Raw genomic sequence first — 6,875 nt, 5'->3', positions numbered from 1 at the left:
TTATGGCTGTATTCATATCATTCAACAACTAAGATAATAAAAAGTAATTAAATCCTTCAAGTCTCCATTCCGATCCATCAATCACTTGTATCATTAGTTTAATAACAAAGGGCTATCTTTAATATTGATTAAAACTTAGGATTTATAAAATAAGGACTTATTTTTAATACTAACCAAATCATACATGATAAGTCCAAGTTATAAGGAATTCGGTGGTCAACACTTGGAAGCTTCCCTTTTGCTTATAAGAAGGTTCCTAATTTGACCTGAAGCTGATAGATTAAAGACAACCTTATATTTCACCTACCTTCAAAGAAAGAAAAATGAGACATGGTTGGCCATGCAGCAAATAAAGATTATTGAATTGGAATTACCAACCAGGTTACCATGGTCTAGCATGATCATGTATAGTATATATATATTGTGATGGTAAATTTTCATGTAGTACATCACTGTCCATTGTCACCTCATCACCATCACATTGGCTACTAGAATCTCTTTTCATCAAGTTGGGAGCACCCTGTTGTGTATGAGATGTCTTGTATTCAATTGGCGCACAATTGCAAGGTGTGAAGTGGGTGTGCTCGGCCCAAATGTTTTAGGGTTACGGAAAGTGCAATCCTATAATATTTTCTTAAAGATTTTCTAATTTTGAAGGTTTCTTAGTTGGGGAGATTTACATGTTTCATTGACTCCCGATTTTAGAAGAGATTTCTAGGACTGTAAAACTTGAGAGAAAATAGTGATTATTAATGTTCTGATCTATGGACGTAGGCACATCACCAAATCACGTAAATCCTTGTGTGCGATTTTTTTCTCTTTACTATTTCATTTTTTTAATCACCGACCTTGAATTAAAAGGAAATTAAGAAACCTTATCGGGGAAGATTCATCTTATCGCAAGTTGAGGTATCACTCATAAAGGCTAAATTAATAACTTGATTAGATAGACATTCTAGGCCAATAGAAAGAAAATGGATGAATGATTACCAATCCAATTAGTTCATCTTTGTTGCACTAGTTGGGGGACTATATGTCAGACTAGCTTTTTGGGAGGCAAATGATTGGTATGACTACGATAAAGGAAAAAAAAACGAAGAAGATTTGTATGACTAATAGAAATTTGATTGCCTCCAATAAGTTTTCAGATCGTACATCAATTGATTGGTAAGAAATTCAATTGCCTCCTACAAAAAAAAAGAAAGAAACATAATATATGAAAATCAACATTTCGAAAGAAATATGAAAAGTTTCTATTTCACAACATATAAATCAAATTTTCAGAGTTTTTTCTCTCTATTTGGTCATTGAAGCCAAATAATGAAATCCCCTAACCCCAAAATTATACATTTTTCTACTCCTGAATCTTATAATTTCTTTTTGGTTAAAAGTCATCTCATCATGAACCTTGATTCCTGTAAAATCCCGAATTTCTGATTTGTATCTCGAGGAAAAATAAATAGTGAAATTTTGAGAAAATCCTGAAAGTGGGACTTAGGATAAAACTTTAAGATTCTGTTTTGATCATTTTTAATGAAATCTGACCTCACCATTTGATTCAAAATGATCAAAAAACAATTTTATCCTGTAAGCACGCTTAAATTTGAGTCTGAATAGAAAAGTTGGAAATCCTCGATTACCGAGTCAAACCAGGCTAAATAATGACTTTTTACTAGAGCAAGAATTTTTAAAATTTGATCATACCATTTGATTCGTAACAAAAAATTATAGAAATGAGACTATTTATTTATCATTTTTGGAGCACAGAAAGTCAAATTATTGTTAAAAATGAAAACAACGTCAAGTATAGAGTCATATCGGGCCGAAAAAGAAAATCATTTCTAGAACATAATTTGTAGAATTTGAAAATACCATTAGATCCAGAATGAAAAATTAAACAAAATAGAGTATTCATTCGTCATTTTTGAAGTTCGGACGGTCAAGTTATCATCGAACAAAACAATACACAAAATATCAATTTCGTCCCATATTTATATAAATAATTTTTTTTTATAAAAATACTATTCATCTTCCAAAGTCGTACAAAAAATCAGCTAACAATTTTTTTTTTAAAATTGGTTTTATTCCCAATTTTCAAACTTCGATTCGCCACAACCGGTCTTTCTTCGACTACCGACATAGAAGGGAGAAACGTCTGCAGCCTCGTTATTTACAAAACTCACCTAAGTTCCTTCCGTTTTCTCATTTTTTTCACCCCATATCTTCAAAAATCATTTGTATATATATACAGGAGTTTCGTAACTTCGACCTCAAATTTCATCTATTTCAGGGTCAAACCATCATCTGTCGCAGAACGAAAAAAAGGATGATGGCGTCTAAATCTTTGAAACTATCGAGTCAAATTCAAAAATTAGCCACCTCGAAGTTTGGTCTATCTCGATTTCTACGTCAATCATCTTCATTTCTGCGTACGCACTTCGATCATCTCTCACAGAGATTGTAAGGAATCTCAATATCTATCGGTAACCGTAGATTTATGAAAATTACATTTAAGATTTTATTAAAAATTTGTGATGTGTTTCTAAAAATATAGAATTCAATTGGTTATTTTAAATTCACACCAGAACTTGCATATTTGATATATTTTATTATATTTTATAATAAATTATACGTAGGTAGGATATTTTACTAAGTTAACAGTTGGGTCTTGTGCACTGCTCGGACTCCGTTTTGATCTAAGTTTTGTATTTTTTTCAATGTTATTGAAAAAAAACTTTATAGTTGAAAAATGATTTAATATTCAGTGAATTTATATTGAGTTGATGAATTTCAGAAAATGGATATTTTTTTCCAAAAAATTGATAACTATGAAAATTGAAATAATGGGAAAAGTTGATGAAATGGTAAAATGTTATAATCATACCCGATGGGTGATGCCTGTATTTTATATCCGAAAAGATAGGATGTCACACCTCGTGCACGTGTTAAACTGGGCCCGTGATCAGCTGAGATAGCGGTGTGGTAGCAGTGCTACACATGACAAGCTCTATGAGTTGACACGTGGCTGCGGGTAGGAAATACGGCGAATGAGTGATGTTTGCATTTTACATTGTGTGTTATGTGTAGGTTGATGAACGGATATCCAAGGATAATGATTGGTTGCATATTTATTTACTTTCTGTTAGTGCAAGATGTTGTTTACTTTTCCGTTCCATTATTTATTTTAGGCCGGGTGGCCACATTTTTATGGTAGGAAACTGGATATCCATTCTCAACCTTATATTGTTAATTTTTCTCTTTTGCTTTCAAATGAAAATAATATATATATATATATATATATATATATATATATGTAGCTATTTTGTAAGTTATTAAAGAGTTTGTGAATACCTGAAGGGATAATGCGTCATATCATCCAGAGTGGTATATTATCCTAGGATGTACGATAGGGACAACCAACCTCATACGTGGTTTGGAACGCGTATGAGAGTGGAGTCACAACTGAAACTCTCTATCTTTACTAATGAACTTGTAATGTAAATGTGACCGTATACGAATGAATTGTATATTTGGGAATCACATGCATGTCTAATAGGTATAGACGAAGATGATTAATCAGTGATCACTGACAAAATATAGTAGTTGAACGTTCTGACACATCGAAAAGAGTCTCATTGCTTACAGTCACGTCAAACGGCCAGTTTGAGATGGATAAATGGTCAACCAAGTGTGGTAAGTGTAGCGACCGACTACAAAATCAGGAACTAAAAGTCAATAAAGAATATGAAATATCATGTCCCAACTGGAAAAGATCTAGTCGTGAATCCCAACTCTCTAATTCTACTACTCCACTATTTTGTATTATGTATCTGCTGCCTTATTTTGATATATAAAATGAAATACATGTTTAATGTTTCTATTTGATTAATTAGATTTATATAAAAAGAAAATATTACAGTGGGTATTATTGATTGATGTAATGTGAGTTTTAAAATATTTAGTTACTCATCCCTGACTATATGTACTAGTTAATCGTAGTTTTTTCTGTAAAACTTTGCATATGTTAAAATAATTTAATATGTTTATTCGTTCATATTAGGAGAGGTTATTGATAGAAATTGTTTGCTTCCCTATTGGGTAACCATTGTTACTTACCATTTTCTTCTTATTTTTTTTCGCGTCAGAGCTTGTAGTTGGCGAGGCTGGCGTAGAACCAGTGAGTGAGGACCATCTGGTGGGTCAAATATACAATTAGAGTATGTTACCTGATGAGTATTGGGGCTATACCCCCCTAGTGGTGTCAATTTGTATAATCTTGTGTTTTGTTTGTCATTTTACACTCTGATCTATCGTATGTTATTAGATGTATATAGGCTTCTGCTAGTTATTATATTTTGTATGTATATGCAGGATATCGTGTATGTTGTTTATCAGGTGCAGGTTGAACGCCTTGGAATGCTAACATAAACAGAGGAGACAATGCCGAAATTTCGAGGCGCCACCTACTACCTTGAGATCTTACATGGGGCTTTGTGTTAGCGTTTGGCGGGACGCCACAATTCTAGACCCATATTTTCCAGAAACGAGACCAAATAGAATGAGTAAACGAGCAATTGATGAGAACATTATTGGTGGATTCATCACCTATTTACCTGGCAAGTAACAATCTTATGTGGTCCGACAAATCAAAGATAAAAGGGTTGAGCAAGATGGAAAAAAAAATGTATGGTTCTTTGTTATTATTTCGAAGAAACATCAATCTTAAGATTACATTGGCTGCATAAGAAACATCAATACAAAAAAAAAAATTAACTGTTAGTGCCCTTTTTGGTAATACCTAGAACTGTAACTTGGATTTATGGGTCCAAACCAATAAATATATACTTAAGCAAATATACACGACAATCTATTTATGAAAGAAACAACATATCAATAATTACTCACAATTTTTTTAATTTCCCCTCCATTGTGAGTTTGATATATTTAAAAGTTAAAAAAACGATGAAGTGAATAATCTCAGTATAAACGTGGTGATGCAACGGACTCCAAAATTGTTTCACGAGTAACTATTGAGAGATCTGTGCTTTTGTTTACTTTTCTTTCGAGAAATTTGTGATGTTGATTAAGTGTTAATTAATTGACTATTAACCCTTACTTGATCCTGTAGATTTGGGATCAAAACCCCATCTTCACCCTTATTCATATAAAAAAGATTACAAGGCTTAGACTAAATGAATGAACTTGGATTATACATTCCCAAACATGTGTGCAAATGTCTAGTTGTATGGATGGCTACTTGCAATGGCATGAGTTAGAAGATAAAACAAGTCTAATTCATAAAGTCGAAAGGAAAATATTTATTTTTATTTTTTATTTTTAAAGAAAAAACACATCAATAAGAAATGGATTTTGAGTTGGATTTGTTAAAAACAATAATGGATTTGTTTTCACAGAGGACTTCTAAGAATGGATTTGTTGAAAACAATAAAAAAGGGAAGTCCATGTATATAGGCAAGAACAACTTCAGCAATCATATTATTGTCATGTCAAAAGGGCATCATATAACACATGTCACAGAAATCAAACCAACCTGGAAGTAAGGTCGACCTTTTATTTCCTCTTTGGTCACAAAAGACGCCTAAAATAGTTGGAAGAGAAGTGGCCAAGTAAAAAAGTAGTGGAATGTATTGCATTTCGTTACAGCAAAATTACAAGCATCAACATTCTTGTGTATGTGAACACCTTTGTGAAGCTCACTTAGTAAGTTGATCGAACACTTATTGGGTATTTTACCAAACACCTTGTATGCCACATCTTTCAAGACCTTATTTGATAATGACAATGAAGGATAACCCATTTAATTGTAGCAAATGCAAAGAAGATAAACAACCACAGAAAGAAAAAGTACAAACATAATACCCACAACATGAGATTTTACATGGTTAACACAAAGGCTACGTCCACTGAGGTATGAGCATTGGAGCTCGAACTTCACTATGAAGAAAACGGTATAAATCGATCAATTGTTGCTACTACTTCATAAATCAATTGGATTTGTTCCCTTCTCACAGAGCTTGGCGTCACTCTTCCTACACTGCCTGTTATCTATTGTGATAATGTTGGTGCCACCTATCTCTGTTTTAATCCAGTCTTTCATTCATGCATGAAACATGTGGCAATTGACTATCACTTTATTCGAGATCAAGTTCAATCAGGTGCTCTTCGTGTTACTCATGTTTCCTCAACCGATCAACTTGTAGACACTCTTACCAAACCGCTTTCACAAAGTCGCTTTCAAGAATTAAGGGTTAAGATTGGCGTCTCCTTCGGAGCTCCATCTTGAGGGGGCATATTATATTTTAAATCCTTGTAATTAGTTGTAATCCCCTAATTCTAGGATAGTTTCCTATTTTTGTGTTTTGGGTAACTCACGGCAATGCGCAACTTTTGTGTGTATATATTCATTGTTTCTCAATATTCCTCTTTCTATTTCACCTCATTGGTTTTTCAATAAAAATAAAATTATAATATATTAAGATAATATCCTTAATTTTGAAAAATGTCCCAACATGTACTACCAGTCTCTTTGAAAAGTCTTATAAAGGAAGTTACAAAATATTGAAGATTATCGATGAAGTGAGGACATCTTGATGAAAAACTAATAGAGTGAACGACTTAAGATCATTAACAGACATTCTTATTTAGAGTTGGAAAGATACTAGGAGAGGAGGAGATCTTACCATTGCTAAAGATATAATTTACCATGAAAAATAGGTACAACAAGTAAAGAACCAACAATAGTGATAAAAAAAAAAATCATAAATCAAAATAAGGAGAACACAAACTAAAATTCCATTAACTAAAACTAAAATTCTCCCTCATAGAAACCCTAAAATAATCATAACATTTTTGTA

Source organism: Akebia trifoliata, unplaced genomic scaffold (genome assembly GCF_017979445.1).
Source record: "Akebia trifoliata isolate Shusen 1 unplaced genomic scaffold, ASM1797944v1 Contig00886, whole genome shotgun sequence".
Taxonomy (NCBI): Eukaryota; Viridiplantae; Streptophyta; class Magnoliopsida; order Ranunculales; family Lardizabalaceae; genus Akebia; species Akebia trifoliata.
This window is presented reverse-complemented; position numbering follows the sequence as displayed.